Source organism: Oncorhynchus mykiss, chromosome 8 (genome assembly GCF_013265735.2).
Source record: "Oncorhynchus mykiss isolate Arlee chromosome 8, USDA_OmykA_1.1, whole genome shotgun sequence".
NCBI classification, from domain to species: Eukaryota; Metazoa; Chordata; class Actinopteri; order Salmoniformes; family Salmonidae; genus Oncorhynchus; species Oncorhynchus mykiss.
The window spans coordinates 19,899,990-19,918,241 of record NC_048572.1 but is presented as its reverse complement, the minus strand read 5'-3'; the positions used below and the strand labels follow the sequence as shown (position 1 = coordinate 19,918,241).

The 18,252-nt window shown below is 45.6% G+C and overlaps 1 pseudogene; it reads left to right on the top strand.

Annotated features, from left to right (window-relative positions):
- The window catches only part of LOC110529204, a 33,145-nt pseudogene that overhangs the window by 8,170 nt on the left and 6,723 nt on the right, over positions 1–18,252 (top strand).

Sequence of the window (18,252 nt, the reverse complement as noted above, 5' to 3'; positions counted from 1 at the left end):
ACATCAAATGTATAAGACCCATATTACGGGTTACCTCAGTAGTTGGATGAGCAAAAATGTCCCTTCTGCTCCTTGACGGAATTAATTCTAAATGTATAGTCTGTTGTTGCTGTCCTTGTGAGGCTATCCAGGTGTGCATTGGTCAGTCTGTTTCTCTGTTTTTGTTTCACAATGTTCATTGTTGAGTCCCTTCTCCTTTCCTCACATTTTTTATTTTATTCATTTTAATTTCACCTTTATTTAACTAGGTAGGCTAGTTGAGAACAAGTTCTCATTTGCAACTTCGACCTGGCCAAGATAAAGCATAGCAATTCAACACATACAACAACACAGAGTTACACATGGAATAAACAAAACATAGTCAATAATACAGTAGAACAAAAGAAAACAAAAAGTCTATATGCAGTGAGTGCAAATGAGGTAAGATAAGGGAGTTAAGGCAATAAATAGGCCATGGTGGCGAAGTAATTACAATACAGCAATTAAACACTGGAATGGTAGATGTGCAGAAGATTAATGTGCAAGTAGAGATACTGGGGTCGAAAGGAGCAAGATAAATAAATAAATACTGTATGGGGATGAGGTAGGTAGATAGATGGGCTATGTACAGGTGCAGTGATCTTTGAGCTGCTCTGACAGCTGGTGCTTAAAGCTAGTGAGGGAGATATGAGTCTCCAGCTTCAGAGATGTTTGCAGTTCATTCCAGTCATTGGCAGCAGAGAACTGGAAGGAAAGACGACCGAAGGAGGAATTGGCTTTTTTGGGTGACCAGTGAGATATACCTGCTGGAGCGCGTGCTACGAGTGGGTGCTGCTATGGTGACCCGTGAGCTGAGATAAGGCAGGGCTTTACCTAGCAGAGACTTGTAGATAACCTGTAGCCAGTGGGTTTGGCGACACGTATGAAGTGAGGGCCAACCAACGAGAGCGTACAGGTCACAATGGTGGGTAGTGTATGGGGCTTTGGTGACAAAACGAATGGCACTGTGATAGACTTCATCCAGTTTGTTGAGTAGAGTGTTGGAGGCTATTTTATAGATGACATCACCGAAGTCGAGGATCGGTAGGATGGTCAGTTTTACGAGGGTATGTTTGGCAGCATGAGTGAAGGATGCTTTGTTGCGATATAAGGAAGCCAATTCTAGATTTAATTTTGGATTGGAGATGCTTCATGTGAGTCTGGAAGGAGAGTTTACAGTCTAACCAGACACCTAGGTATTTGTAGTTGTCCACATATTCTAAGGCAGAGCTGTCCAGAGTAGTGATGCTGGACAGGTGAGTAGGTGCGGGCAGTGATCGGTTGAATAGCATGCATTTAGTTTTCCCTGCGTTTAAGAGCAGTTGGAGGCCACGGAAGGAGAGTTGTATGGCATTGAAGCTCATCTGGAGGTTAGTTAACACAGTGTCCAAAGAGGGGCCAGAAGTATACAGAATGGTGTCGTCTGCATAGAGGTGTACCAGAGAATAACCAGCAGCAAGAGCGACATCATTGATGTATACAGAGAAGAGAGTCGGCCCGAGGATTGAACCCTGTGGCACCCCCATAGACTGTCAGAGGTCCGGACAACAGGCCCTCCGATTTGACACACTGAACTCTATCAGAGAAGTAGTTGGTAAACCAGGCGAGGCAATCATTTGAGAAGCCAAGGCTGTTGAGTCTGCCAATAAGAATGTGGTGATTGACAGAGTCAAAAGCCTAGGCCAGGTCGATGAATACGGCTGCACAGTAATGTCTCTCATCGATGGCGGTTATGATGTCATTTAGGACCTTGAGTGTGGCTGAGGTGTACCCATGACCAGCTCTGAAACCAGATTGCATAGCTGAGAAGGTACGGTGGGATTCGAAATGGTCGGTAATCTGTTTGTTAACTTGGCATTCGAGGACCTTAGAAAGACAGGTTAGGATAGATATAGGTCTGTATCAGTTTGGGTCTAGAGTGTCACCCCCTTTGAAGAGGGGATGACCGCGGCAGCTTTCCAATCTTTGGGAATCTCAGACGATACAAAAAAGATGTTGAACAGGCTAGTAATAGGAGTTGCAACAATTTCGGCAGATCATTTTAGAAATAGAGGGTCCAGATTGTCTAGCCCAGCTGATTTGTAGGGGTCCAGATTTTGCAGTTCTTTCAGAACATCAGCTATCTGGATTTGGGTAAAGGAGAAATGGTGGGGGCTTTGGCGGGTTGCTGTGGAGGGTACAGGGCAGTTGACCGGGGTAGGGGTAGCCAGGTGGAAAGCATGGCCAGCCGTAGAAAAATGCTTATTTCAATTCTCAATTATAGTGGATTTATCGGTGGTGACAGTGTTTCCTAGCCTCAGAGCAGTGGGCAGCTGGGAGGAGGTGCTCTTATTCTCCATGGACTTTACAGTGTCTCAGAATTTTTTTTAGTTAGTTCTACCGGATGCAAATTTCTGTTTGAAAAAGCTGGCCTTAGCTTTCCTAACTGCCTGTGTATATTTGTTCCTAACTTCCCTGAAAAGTTGCATATCACAGGGGCTATTCGATGCTAATGCAGAACGCCACAGGATGTTTTTGAGCTGGTCAAGGGCAGACAGGTCTGGAGTGGGCGGCAGGGTAGCCTAGTGGTTAGAGCGTTGGACTAGTAACCGGAAGGTTGCGAGTTCAAACCCCCGAGCTGACAAGGTACAAATCTGTCGTTCTGCCCCTGAACAGGCAGTTAACCCACTGTTCCCAGGCCGTCATTGAAAATAAGAATTTGTTCTTAACTGACTTGCCTGGTTAAATAAAGGTAAAATAAAAATAAAAATAAAACAGGTCTGGAGTGAACCAAGGACTATATCTATTCCTAGTTCTACATTTTTTGAACGGGGCATGCTTATTTAAGATGGTGAGGAAGGCACTTTTAAAGAATAGCCAGGCATCATCTACTGACGAGATGAGGTCAATGTCATTCCAGGATACCCCGGCCAGGTCAATTAGAAAGGCCTGCTCGCAGAAGTGTTTTAAGGAGCGTTTGACAGTGATGAGTGGAGGCCGTTTGACCGCTGACCCATTACGGATGCAGGCAATGAGGCAGTGATCGCTGAGATCTTGATTGAAAACAGCAGAGGTGTATTTGGAGGGTGAGTTAGTTAGGATGACATCTATGAGGGTACCCGTGTTTACGGATTTGGAGTTGTACTTGTTTGGGGCGCAGTCAGTGCACACAGATGCCACATTTGACCAGTCAATATTATTATCAGCAGAAAATGTAACAAGGGTTTTCAGAATATCCTCTCCTCGTGTTTGTCCCTGAAGGGGCAGTAAACATAAAAGTCCCTTTATGAACGACTCGTTTTGAGGAAAGCGGAACCAAACATAATTGGGCAATGTCACTTACATCAGTGCTTTCGTCAAGCGCAATACGAAAACATGGCGCCATGGATATGTCAGTAATCAGTTGCTTACCGATGTCCTCGCTGATGTCTTCTATGCATCTTGTTATGATCGTTGCAGTCCCTTAATTTGCTTTAAAATAGCTTTCTTGTTTGTGAAATCAGCATACAATATTTCGGCTGAGGCCAAAAAACATTATTTTACAATCTCCACGTCTGTGAAGGCCTTCTTGTTTCTCGCGAGTATCTAAGCAATCTCATATGTTGCCTCTTGTCGTTTTCTCTGCAACGGTGCAAGATCTGTCCATCATTTGTTGTTGTTTTTTGAGCTGTCCTTTGAGTTGCGCAATTTTGTTGTTTCTGAGATTGCTTCGTGGCAGATATGTTTTGTCAAAGTAGGCATGGTGTGACTAGAAATGTTGCTCTTAATTTACTTGTTTAAAACAATTGACTGCCTTGTATAATAAGACAAAGTGAGCTAGTCCCATCATGCAGTACAAAAATACTTGTCTTTCCATTTCTCTTGGAACTTTGTGTTCTTCTTGAATCGACTGTATCCTTCTCTTAGCCACTGGAGCCACGTTAGCTAGCTGCATCTCCCCACCTCCATCTTCCTGGTTATCTGGTGATTGTTCGTTCATAGCTGTCACGTTGTTCTCCAGCTCTTCCCTCTCATTTTTATTGTCAATAGATTTACGTTTATTTTTTTACAATAAATCGATCCATGTCGACCAGACTGCAAAATGAGCTAGTAGCATATTGATATGTGTCGGTCGCTGTATGTGAGTGGTTGCGTTCTATTTCTGCAAACCTTCTATTTCGGCCTTCCTGTTCAACAGCTACGCTATACTGTCATCTATCTGCCGTCCAGGGAACAATTCAATGAAGTGATTCAGGCCTGCATTAAACACATTGAAATGAAATGGTATCATTTATTTTTTATTTCAAAAAAAAATTCTCCCCAATTTCGTGGTATCCAATTGGTAGTAGTTACAGTCTTGTCTCATCGCTGCAACTCCCGTACTGACTCGGGAGAGGCAAAGGTTAAGAGCCATGCTTCCCCCGAAACACAACCCAACCAAGCCACACTGTTTCTTGACACAATGCCCATCCAACCCAGAAGTCAGCCGCACCAATGTGTCGGAGGAAACACAGTACACCTGGCTACCGTGTCAGCGTGCACTGCGCCCGGCCCGCCACAGGAGTCGCTAGTGCGCAATGAGACAAGGATATCCCTGCCGGCCAAACCCTCCCCTAACCCGGACGATGCTGGGCCAATTGTGCGCCGCCACATGGGCCACCCGGTCGCGGCCGGCTGCGACAGAGCCTGGACTCGAACCCAGAATCTCTAGTGGCACAGCTAGCACTGCGATGCAGTGCCTTAGACCACTGCACCACTCTGGAGGTAAATTGTATCACTGTTATGTATTATGAATGGAAAATAGGAAAATCACCACAAGCCGCAAAAGTAGGGCGGCCCCGAGGGCCGCGCAATAAGTACCCCTGTCATAACCCAAGACTCATTTTCCTTCCTCTGCTTTCCCTGTCCCAGATTTCTTCACAGGCCCTGACTCCATCCAGGGTACTGGTGTAAGGGCATCCTGCAGACCATTATGAACCACACTCTTCACAGCAGGGCCTCTCACACCCTCAGCTTCTTCCCTGCTCCTCTTCAGGTACAGAGAGTTAGTTCCTGAGCTTAGGGTTTATGTCTACAGGGGTAGCCATAGAGAATTATTGACTCAGAGAATCAGATAGATATCTCTGTATCTATACTGAATACAAATATGAACACAACATGTTAACTGTGGGTCCCATGTTTCATGAGCTGACATAAGATCCCAAAAATGTTCCATATGCACACAAAAAAGCTTTTACAAAAAAGTTTTTACATCCCTGTTAGGGAGCATTTATCCTTTACCAAGATAATCCATCCACCTGACAGGTGTGGCATGTCAAGAAGCTGATTAAACAGCGTGTTCATTACACAGGTGCACCTTGTGCTGGGGACGATAAATGGGCATTCTAGAAATGTGCAGTTTTGTCACACAACACAATGCCACGTGTCTCAAGTTTTGAGGGAGCGTGCAATTGGCATGCTGACTGCAGGAATGTCCACCAGAGAATTGAATGTTAATGTATCTACCATAATCAATCAATCAAATGTATTTATAAAGCCCTTTTTACATCAGCCAATGTCACAAAGTGCTGTACAGAAACCCAGCCTTAAACAGCAAGAAATGCAGATGTAGAAGCCGCCTCCAAACTCATTTTAGAGAATTTGGCAGTACGCCCAACCGGCCTCACAACCGCAGACCATGTGTATGGCGTTGTGTGGGTGAGCGGTTTGCTGATAACGTTGTGAACAGTGTCCCATGGTGGCAGTGGGGTTATGGTATTGGCAGGCATACGGTACAGACTATTAACACAATTGCATTTTATCAATGGCAATTTGAATGCACAGAGATACAGTGGAAATTAAATCCACAGGCCCCACAGGCTCACCTCATGTTTCAGCATGATAATACACAGCCCCATGTCGCAAGGATCTGTACACGATTCCGGGAATCTGAAAATGTCCCAGTTCTTCCATGGGCTGCATACTCACCAGATATGTCACCCATTGAGCTGTTTGGGATGCTCTGTATCAACGGGTACGACAGCGTGTTCCAATTCTGCCAATATCCAGCAACTACGCACAGCCATTGAAGAGGAGTGGGACAACATTCCACAATCAACAGCCTGATCAACTCTATGGGAAGGAGAGGTGTCATGCTGCATGAGGCAAATGGTGGTCACACTGACTGGTTTTCTGACCCACGCCCCTACTTTTTTTTAAAGGTATCTGTAACTAACAGATGCATATCTGTATTCCCAGTCATGTGAAATCCATAGATTAGGACCAAATGACTGTATTTCAATCTATATATATCATTAATAAATAATATGAGTTAACCTGGGAACATTGTAATAAAGTAACATGTTTTGATAAGATGATTAGGTGAGCTCTGTGAATGTTAAGTGAATGGGGAATAGAGGGCATGGTCTCCCTGTGGTGCAGCTGCTCCCTCTCCAGACAAAGGACAGTGCCCTTTCAGTCTGTCACTCGGTATAACATACTATGAGGAGTCAACGACCAATCCTATTCACCCGAAGCAAACTGATATGACGCCCAACTGAGCTCACCCTCGGAAGCCCCACCTTCCTGGCTATAATACCGGGGCCTGCATCCATTTCCTAAATTCTTTGCTCTTCAGTGAGCCTGAAGGAATAACGTGTCATGCAATTTACAAACTTTTCAAGCACTTGAAGGCTACGAGATTCGGCTCCAACTTAGGTGTCTGTTAGTGGTGAGAATAGTACTTGTCCCCCTAGATGTTGCGAGTTTTGGGTCTTGGTATCGGTTTTTGTGTTTGCTAAAAGCTAACTACTTTCTGCTCTGCTTGTGCTGATGAAAATGGCGCCGGAAGAAATGGCAGCAGTTTTACGGACGCCCAACCAATTGTGCTATTATGTGGGGGGGTTTCGCGATATTTGTCAATTATTTTGTACATAATGTTTCTGTAACCGTATCTTACGGCAGAAAAGAGCTTCTGTACGGTTCTACAGCTGCAACATCGAGAGCATCCTGACCAGTTGCATCACAGCCTGGTAAGGCAATTACTCGGCCTCTGACCGCAAGGCACTTCAGAGGGTAGTGCAAAGCTGCCTGCCATCCAGGAACTCTACACCAGGCGGTGTCAGAGGAAGGCCCTAAATATTGTCAAAGACCCCAGCCACCACAGTCATAGACTGTTCTCTCTACTACCGAATGGCAAGTGGTACCGGAGTGCCAAGTCTAGGACAAAAAGGCTTCTTAACAGTTTTTACCCCCAAGCCATAAGACTCCTGAACAGGTAACCAAATGGCTACCCGGACTATTTGCATTGTGGGCCCCCCACAAACCCTCTTTTACGCTGCTGCTACTTGCTGTTTATCTTATATGCATAGTCACTTTAACTATACATTCATGTACATACTACATCAATTGGCCCTACCAACCAGTGCTCCCGCACATTGGCTAACCGGGCTATCTGCATTGTGTCCCACCACCCCCTCTTTTACGCTACTGCTACTCTCTGTTCATCATATATGCATAGTCACTTTAACCATACCTACATGTATTTGGATGAGCCTTTTTCGTTAAAAAGGTTGTTTGGCTCGGGGCCCTTCTCCCCAAGCATTTTCTGTGGCAACAGTACCCCCAAGTGGCTTGGTCAATGGGGGGCAACCAGGGATCTGGTTGCCGAGGTCCCTGAAACCGGTCTGGGCCAGGTATCAGAACGCACAATTATTTCTGCATGTTCAGAAACACAGTTGTCAAGAGTGATGGATATGAATAACATAAAATGATGGGAATTGACAATTCAGATATGGTCCTGTGTATGACCGGTAGGGGTTAATGCAGTTAAATCCACATGATCCTGGCTGGCTACCTACCTTCCTGCTGTCCCCCACCCACTGGGCAACGATAGTATTAATAGTGTTTTAGGTTCTCTGTTGTGTGCCTCTCCTTGTTCTCAGTGGTTAGTACATGGAACTTCATGTCCCACTTCTCATTAATGTGATGGCTCGTTGCAGTGATATATGACAGCGTGTTCATAGATGTCCAACAGTCTGCTGTTAACTCCACATATGGCATTTGAGACATTGCGCTTTGTACTTGCAGAACATTCATTGTAAAATTGATCCATCAGAACTGTCACGACATCCTCTACCATTGACAATGGCTGCATATCAACTGCAATCATTTCTGTAATCAGCAATGGGATTTTCTCACTCTGTCCCTTATCACACTGCTGCCAGCAATTGGTTGGGTCTCAGGGTGCGTCCCTTTCAGCATTATATCTGTACTGCCACTGTAGCCCAATTCCACCTCGCAAGTTTGAATTTCATCACCTTCTCATTTAACTTCTCGAAGTATTGCCATACAAGACTTTGCTGCTTTCGCATTAAAAAAATATATATAATAATAATAACAAAGGAATTGCAGCAATCTGCACACAGTACCCCATAATAACAAAGCAAAAACAGGTTTTTGGAAAAAAAGGGAAATTACGTATTTACGTAAGTATTCAGATCCTTTGCTATGAGACTTGAAATTGAGCTCAGGTGCATCCTGTTTCCATTGATCATCCTTGAGATGTTTTTACAACTTGATTGGAGTCCACCTGTGGTAAATTAAATTGGTTGGGCATGATTTGGAAAGGCACACATGTCTATATAAAAGGTCCCACAGTTGGCAGAGCAAAATCCAAGCCATGAGGTCGAAGGAATTGTCTGTAGAGCTCCGAGACAGTATTGTGTCAGCGCACAGATATGGGGAAGTCTACCAAAACATTTCTGCAGTATTGAAGGTCCACAAGAACACAGTGACCTACATCATACTTAAATTGAAGAAGTTTGGAACCACCAAGACTCTTTCTTGAGCTCTCCGCCTGGGCAAACTGAGCAATCGGGGGAGAAGGGCCTTGATCAGGGAGGTGACCAAGAACCCGATGGCCACTCTGACAGCACTCCAGAGTTCCTCTGTGGAGATGAGAGAACCTTCCAGAAGGACAACCATCTCTGAAGCACTCCACCAATCAGGCATTTATGGTAGAGTCGCCAGATGGAAGCGACTCCTCAGTAAAAGGCACATGACAGCCCACTTGGAGTTTGCCAAAAGGCACCTAAAGGACTCAGACCATGAGAAACAATGTGCCTTTTACTGAGGATTTGATTCCATCTGGCCACTCTACCATAAATGCCTGATTGGTGGAGTGCTTCAGAGATGGTTGTCCTTCTGGAAGGTTCTCTCATCTCCACAGAGGAACTCTGGAGTGCTGTCAGAGTGGCCATCGGGTTCTTGTTTCTCATGGTCTGAGTCCTTTAGGTTTTGACCCTTGCCTGTTTTCTGGACTCAGTACCCGCCTGCCATTCCGGCCATTCCTGCCATTGCCGGCCATTCCGCCTGCCCTGACCTCGAGCCTGCCTGCCCCTCTGTACCTCCTGCACTGAACTGGTTTTGACATTTTGTCTGTCCACGACCATTCTCTTGCTTACCCCTTTTGGATTGAATAATACATATCAAAGACTCAAACCATCTGCCTCCTGTGTCTGCATCTGGGTCTCGCTTTGTGTCCTTATAGTGCCAAGCTTGTAGTGTCATATGCAAGAAAACTCAAGGTTGTAATCGCTGCCAAAGGTGCTTTAACAAAATACTGAGTAAAGGGTCTGAATAGTATTTATTTTTAATAAATATGCAAACATTTCTTAAAAAGCTGTTTTTGCTTGGTCATTATGGGGTATTGTTTGTAGATTGATGAGGGGGACTTAAAAAAATAATAATTAGAATAAGGCTGTAATGTAATTTTTGGGGGGAAAAGTCAGATAGTTTATTTTGATTGTACAAATTCTATGGCATAGGCTAAATCTGTGTCTAGAATAAATGCAGGCAGCAATAGCCAGACATGCATTAGGTTATTTATTAGCCTATTTCATTGATAATTGAATAGAACTAAGTAAGTGAATCATGCGCATTTTCATATGTCGTTCTTGTTCTTTGTACTCTGAGATGGTCATCACTATTTACCACAGCCACAAAGCCATTAAACCCTGCATATTTCTACAATTTATCTTCTTAAAATCAGATTTTAAACCTAACCCTAAACTTAACCACACTGTTAACCTTATGCTTAACCCTAACCTAAAATTAATTTTAAAACATCATACATTTCAATAGAGCACATTTTTTCTCTGTGGCTGTGGTAAATAGGGGAAACCCTTTGAGATGCGCTCTGAGTGATAGTACAGTAATGTGCACTTGAGATATAGGCTTTACAGGCATTTAAAGCACACTTCTGGGTTTTCCGATCACGAGTGAATCCTATTATGAGTATCAAGTGTGACGGAGACGAATAGTAGTTTGACGAGGTCGGCACACCCCTGTTTATAACTGTACGTTGTGTGGATGGAAACCGCCTGACCATACACACACACACACACACACACACACACACACACACACACACACACACACACACACACACACACACACACACACACACACACACACACACACACTCCTTAACTGCCCACTTGTCATTCTAATCACAAGCTCTGAATGAGAATTACACTTGACTAAATGTGAATCTCTACTCTCCACTATTTCTGATAGCACCGATACAGCTTTCCTGCCGCTAACATCTTTAAAAAAAAATCACACGCCCAGTCTATACTAGCAAGGCACTTTTAAAGTGCTTTCTGAAGCAGAAGTTGTGGAGTCTGACTGACAACCTGTAGCCAGCGCCGTGCTGCTAAAGTGCTGTTGTGGATTCCCTCTCACAGTGTAAAAATCAGCACGGCCTCACACCCAATCCCTGGAGCCACTTGGCAAGCCATGTGCTGAAAACTACTGTTCAACAGAGGCTATGTTCTATCTGATGTCTGCTCTCTCTGCAGGCCAGGGGTTTGGAGAGCAGAGCCTTTCTGCTTATCAGCAGGCAGGAGGGGTGATAATGGGTCTGTGAAGGGCTGTTGTTTGCATAACCCTCCGGGGAGAGTTTCTGAATGTGTTATTAAACGCTTCAACTCCCTCCCTAGCACTTTTATCCCCCTGTCTATCCCTCCCTCTCTCTCCCTCCCTAGCACTTTTATCCCCCTGTCTATCCCTCCCTCTCTCTCCCTCCCTAGCACTTTTATCCCCCTGTCTATCCCTCCCTCTCTCTCCCTCCCTTTTCTTTCTCTCTCCCTCCCTAGCACTTTTATCCCCCTGTCTATCCCTCCCTCTCTCTCCCTCCCTTTTCTTTCTCTCTCCCTCCCTGGCACTTTTATCCCCCTGTCTATCCCTCCCTCTCTCTCCCTCCCTTTTCTTTCTCTCTCCCTCCCTGGCACTTTTATCCCCCTGTCTATCCCTCCCTCTCTCTCCCTCCCTTTTCTTTCTCTCTCCCTCCCTGGCACTTTTATCCCCCTGTCTATCCCTCCCTCTCTCTCCCTCCCTTTTCTTTCTCTCTCCCTCCCTGGCACTTTTATCCCCCTGTCTTTCCCTCCCTCTCTCTCCCTCCCTGGCACTTTTATCCCCCTGTCTTTCCCTCCCTCTCTCTCCCTCCCTGGCACTTTTATCCCCCTGTCTTTCCCTCCCTCTCTCTCCCTCCCTTTTCTTTCTCTCTCCCTCCCTGGCACTTTTATCCCCCTGTCTTTCCCTCCCTCTCTCTCCCTCCCTTTTCTTTCTCTCTCCCTCCCTGGCACTTTTATCCCCCTGTCTATCCCTCCCTCTCTCTCCCTCCCTTTTCTTTCTCTCTCCCTCCCTGGCACTTTTATCCCCCTGTCTTTCCCTCCCTCTCTCTCCCTCCCTGGCACTTTTATCCCCCTGTCTTTCCCTCCCTCTCTCTCCCTCCCTGGCACTTTTATCCCCCTGTCTTTCCCTCCCTCTCTCTCCCTCCCTTTTCTTTCTCTCTCCCTCCCTGGCACTTTTATCCCCCTGTCTTTCCCTCCCTCTCTCTCCCTCCCTTTTCTTTCTCTCTCCCTCCCTGGCACTTTTATCCCCCTGTCTTTCCCTCCCTCTCTCTCCCTCCCTTTTCTTTCTCTCTCCCTCCCTGGCACTTTTATCCCCCTGTCTTTCCCTCCCTCTCTCTCCCTCCCTTTTCTTTCTCTCTCCCTCCCTGGCACTTTTATCCCCCTGTCTATCCCTCCCTCTCTTTTTTTATATATACCTCTCCCTCTCTCTCCCTCCCTTTTCTTTCTCTCTCCCTCCCTTTTCTTTCTCTCTCCCTCCCTTTTCTTTCTCTCTCCCTCCCTAGCACTTTTATCCCCCTGTCTATCCCTCCCTCTCTCTCCCTCCCTTTTCTTTCTCTCTCCCTCCCTAGCACTTTTATCCCCCTGTCTATCCCTCCCTCTCTCTCCCTCCCTTTTCTTTCTCTCTCCCTCCCTAGCACTTTTATCCCCCTGTCTATCCCTCCCTCTCTCTCCCTCCCTTTTCTTTCTCTCTCCCTCCCTGGCACTTTTATCCCCCTGTCTATCCCTCCCTCTCTCTCCCTCCCTTTTCTTTCTCTCTCCCTCCCTAGCACTTTTATCCCCCTGTCTATCCCTCCCTCTCTCTCCCTCCCTTTTCTTTCTCTCTCCCTCCCTGGCACTTTTATCCCCCTGTCTATCCCTCCCTCTCTCTCCCTCCCTTTTCTTTCTCTCTCCCTCCCTGGCACTTTTATCCCCCTGTCTATCCCTCCCTCTCTCTCCCTCCCTTTTCTTTCTCTCTCCCTCCCTGGCACTTTTATCCCCCTGTCTATCCCTCCCTCTCTCTCCCTCCCTGGCACTTTTATCCCGCTGTCTATCCCTCCCTCTCTCTCCCTCCCTAGCACTTTTATCCCCCTGTCTATCCCTCCCTCACTCTCCCTCCCTTTTCTTTCTCTCTCCCTCCCTGGCACTTTTATCCCGCTGTCTATCCCTCCCTCTCTCTCCCTCCCTAGCACTTTTATCCCCCTGTCTATCCCTCCCTCTCTCTCCCTCCCTAGCACTTTTATCCCCCTGTCTATCCCTCCCTCACTCTCCCTCCCTTTTCTTTCTCTCTCCCTCCCTAGCACTTTTATCCCCCTGTCTATCCCTCCCTCTCTCTCCCTCCCTTTTCTTTCTCTCTCCCTCCCTGGCACTTTTATCCCCCTGTCTATCCCTCCCTCTCTCTCCCTCCCTGGCACTTTTATCCCCCTGTCTATCCCTCCCTCTCTTTTTTTATATATACCTCTCCCTCTCTCTCCCTCCCTTTTCTTTCTCTCTCCCTCCCTGGCACTTTCTCTCCAATTCTCCCTCTATCTCTCATCTGTAGGAAAGAATCTACACCCTCTTTCCCCCACAGAGTTTGAGTGTCAGGAATGAATAAAGCCTTTTCTATTGTAAACCTGCCTGCACTCTTTATGTCACTACCCAGCAGAGAGTGATGGCTTTCCTCGAGAAGGCAGTCATGGGGGGATTTTTGGAGCATTGTGTCAAGCGCCGCACACCGCCATTTGTAATTTGATTTACCGCCTCAGGTATTTTCCAAAGGGGATTTTAATTAAAAAGTGGCTAAAGGCTTTGGAGGGGAAAGTGTGCTCACTTTTCCAGTGACTGGAAGTCTGGTAATGACTGTCTTGTAATGCAGCTGAGCTGCTACAGTAAAACTGTTCTCCTGTTCTCTAAATAGGGCCTGTCTACCAGGAAGCTGGAGCCTGGGGGATTGGGAGATGCCAGTGGTGGTGGTTGTGGTGTGGCCAGGAATGGTGGTAGGAAGGGGTATGCAGGGGGAATTACCACTGGAAAGAGGAAGGGGCTGCTGTGGGCCCCAGGCGCTCTGTCTCTGGATGCTGTTGAGGAACACACACACACACACACACACACACACTAGAGGCAGATGGTGTCAGAAAGCTGTTTGGTGGTTGTTTGTGTTGATGATTGTTTTAAGGGTGCTGATAGTGTTTGAGATAACAGCTTTGCGTTGAATCATGAAATAATCTTGTTATTGACAGATGGCCTTTTTTAAATTCAGAGGAAGACTAGTAATGATGACTCATGGTAAACAATGAGCCATGTTACAGTACATTATGCCAATTTGACGTGTCTGTGCGTTCGTTGTGAGGTGAGGCCATCATCCTGACCAGGCAGTGTGTCCTGTCTTGCCCCAGAGTTCTGGAGAGGATAGGTGCGCGGGCTCTGGTGGCTCATGTCAGGACGTTTGCAGACTTTCTGGTTGATGAGTTCTCCACGTTGGCCGGTGGCCAGCAACTCAACAAGTGTATCGAGATCCTCAACAACATGGTGTGGAAGTACAACATTGTCACGCTGGACAGACTCATCCTGTGCCTGGTAAGGGCATGAACATTATTTATAATAAGGGTTAAATGGAGAAAATCGGACCTCTCTGAAATGAAAATGGATGGCCCTCCCTTTAGCTAAACGTATTTGAACTAAACCCAGTCTTAACGCTTGGAAACGTGACCCTCCTCTATACCCCAAATAATGAATTTAAACAAAGTGGATAGCAGAGAACATGTCTACTGTTAACACTCACGTCTTGGACTAGAATTTCTAAGCAAACAGCTGGAGGCAGGGCTTTCTCCTATAGAGCTCCATTTTTATGGAACGGTCTGCCTACCCATGTCAGAGACGCAAACTCGGTCTCAACCTTTAAGTCTTTACTGAAGACTTATCTCTTCAGTGGGTCATATGATTGAGTGTAGTCTGGCTCAGGAGTGGGAAGGTGAACGGAAAGGCTCTGGAGCAACGAACCGCCCTTGCTGTCTCTGCCTGGCCGGTTCCCCTCTTTCCACTGGGATTCTCTGCCTCTAACCCTATTACAGGGGCTGAGTCACTGGCTTACTGGGGCTCTCTCATGCCGTCCCTGGAGGGGGTGCGTCACCTGAGTGGGTTGATTCACTGATGTGGTCATCCTGTCTGGGTTGGCGCCCCCCCTTGGGTTGTGCCATGGCGGAGATCTTTGTGGGCTATACTCAGCCTTGTCTCAGGATGGTAAGTTGGTGGTTGAAGATATCCCTCTAGTGGTGTGGGGGCTGTGCTTTGGCAAAGTGGGTGGGGTTATATCCTTCCTGTTTGGCCCTGTCCGGAGGTGTCCTCGGATGGGGCCACAGTGTCTCCTGACCCCTCCTTTTTCAGCCTCCAGTATTTATGCTGCAGTAGTTTATGTATCGGGCGGCTAGGGTCAGTTTGTTATATCTGGAGTACTTCTCCTGTCCTATTCGGTGTCCTGTGTGAATTTAAGTGTGCTTTCTCTAATTCTCTCTTTCTCTCTTTCTTTCTCTCTCTCGGAGGACCTGAGCCCCAGGACCATGCCCCAGGACTACCTGACATGATGACTCCTTGCTGTCCCCAGTCCACCTGGCCGTGCTGCTGCTCCAGTTTCAACTGTTCTGCCTTATTATTATTCGACCATGCTGGTCATTTATGAACATTTGAACATCTTGGCCATGTTCTGTTATAATCTCCACCCGGCACAGCCAGAAGAGGACAGGCTACCCCACATAGCCTGGTTCCTCTCTAGGTTTCTTCCTAAGTTTTGGCCTTTCTAGGGAGTTTTTCCTAGCCACCGTGCTTCTACACCTGCATTGCTTGCTGTTTGGGGTTTTAGGCTGGGTTTCTGTACAGCACTTTGAGATATCAGCTGATGTACGAAGGGCTATATAAATAAATTTGATTTGATTTGGACGGACCAGAGCCTTAGATATGCCGTTTTATAAACTGTTCTTCGTCCTGTGAGTATTACATGGTAACGCAGTAGTTTTCATAGCGTACCGTGGACAAGAGTAGGGATGGAAATATCTCCTTTATAGTAAAAGCCTTGCATGAATCTATCATTGTATTTGCTGAGAAAAATAGCATTTTATAAACATTTCATGCAATTCTACGTCATTTTACATATTAGCAGAATCTTTTTTAATGCCACAGAGCAGCCTGGTGACCTAAAGGCCGGAGAGGGAGCACTCGTGACAGTATTTTGCAGCATGTTTGCGCTGTTATAGATCACTTTATCTAATCGGATTTGTATTACTTTCTTAAACATCTTATAAGGCCTGTCCTTTTTAACATTTTCTTTAAGAAGAGGTAGGCCTATGGCATACCCTCTGAAACACCCTCAATTCGAGTCCTGGTTTTAACTTCACAGCTTCTCACTGACTCGGAGGTAGGCTCTTTAAAGAGCGCATGGTGGGTGGAGGAATTGACCAATAAATCTATGGATATAGCAGCCTATAGCCTAATTCCGTCTATCAAACAGGTAGGCCTACCTGTTATTTATTAAATAGGAAGAAAGGCTACAATACAAATCCCTCTTTGTTGTTAAGTCTAATTAAAATGAACTGTTTAAATGAATTATGACTACTCAGATTTACCTACTTAGAGCACCATGAGCTGTCCATTTCTGATTTATTTTTTTATTTAATCTTTGTTTAACTAGGCAAGTCAGTTAAGAACAAATTCTTATTTACAATGACGCCTAGGAACAGACAGAGATACACTGACCTGACAGAGACAGGTTAAATGCCTTGTTCAGGGGCAGAACGACAGATTGACACCTTGTCAGCTCTGGGATTCGATCTAGAAACCTTGCGGTTACTGTCCCAACACTAGGCTACCTGCCGCTCCTACTCTGCCACGGCTGCTGTTTCAAGTTTCAGCACCACAGTGTAAGTTACTCAAATTTGACTTATTGTGAAGTCAATAACTCTGATAAATACATCATGGGCAAGAAACATATTGTTAGTTTTATCAAATCAATTCTAGTAGTAGCAAGCTATCAAAATTGACCTCCGGTCCTCCTTCTCATCTTCACGCTCTCCTTCTCAAACAGAACAGAACATAGGCTATAGGCACACAAGAGAGTTGAAGAAGCCTGACATTCTTCCTGAACTGCCACCGTAGGCCTACACAGCACAGCATTGGTTAGGCAGCACACAAAATGTTTTGATCAGCAAGAGCAGAGCAGGCCGGGGCTCTAGATTGGAATATCCATTGCAGTTTGTAATGCAGCCTAGTTGTATTTACACCATCCCAGCAGCGATCTTAGAAATATAAATTGGCTCTGTGCTTCTCCCGAGCATGCATTTTGTAGCCGATAGGCCATGGGTCATTTGATTGAGACCATACTATAGGCGCACTTGATATTGCGAGCCCAGAGGAGAATCAGAGATGAAAAGCTGCATCGGGCACACGTTGATATACACTGAGTATACCAAACATTAGGAACACCCTCCTAATATTGAGTTGCTCTCAGAACAGCCTCAGTTTGTTGGGGGCATGGACTCTCCTTCTTTAAGGCCAGGCACCACAGTCAAACATTTTGATTTTGCTTCCATCAGTCGATTTTCAGATTTTGGGATATTTTACTATAACTTATAACTACTACTATGACTTCCCTACTTTCATAAAATGTAAAAAATAAATTGTCAATAATGTATATAAATACTTGATTTGTATCATTTTATCCCAACTCCGTCAACTACACCTAGCATACATTGTGTTCTCGTTAGCATGTTTCATGTAGATATTCAACCACTATTTTTAAAACTCTCCATGTTGAATCGTATATCATTCAAAAGCTTGTTTTCCGGAGCATATCGTTAGCTAGTCCATACATGGCGATATGCTTTGTAGACTTAGTGATTTGTGCTGAAATATTAGTAATTTCCTGACATCCGATTGGTTACTGGCATTTAAAGACCCTTTCCGGCAACCTGATTGGTTAAAATGCCTCACGTGCGCGCAGCACGTCCTTGTTTGAAAATATCTCTGGCGAAGGATCTACGTAAAGAGAGACAAAATGAGCAAATCTCAAAGAATATACCAACAGTATGTGAATAAAAATAGTTGAGCTCAGTTAGCCAATGCGAGAAAAGTATTGAATGAAAGAAAAAATGAGCCTGATCAGCTGATCGAGGCAGTGGCAGTACAGGTAGATGAGCAAAAGGAGGTAGCCGGAAGCAGCGCGTTGAGACGCAAATGAGTTGAGACGAAGATGACAGCTAGCAGCGGTCAACCAGCCAGCAGCCAGCCATCAGTGTCTTTTATTCCACGTCACAAATAAACCAACTTGTACATGATTTAATTTCCCCCACGTGTCTACACACTGGACTGAAAATCACTATTGACCCCACCAACCAGGGATTCTGTCATTCTGTCATGATACAATGTAATGTGCACACTGTGAAGGTGATCTTGATGCATTTAGAAGAAGTGTTTACACTTCCTCCAGGCTGCAGCACTCCGAGCACTCCGCTCCAGGAGAGATGTGGCATTTTACATAAATATGAGGATAGTTCTTCTAGCCCACAAACTTGAACTTGGTTATGCAACACTTAAGAAAATAAGCAAAACCCTAGGGATTCCTTCTTGTGTCTCAGCTCATATCAGAGACATGACA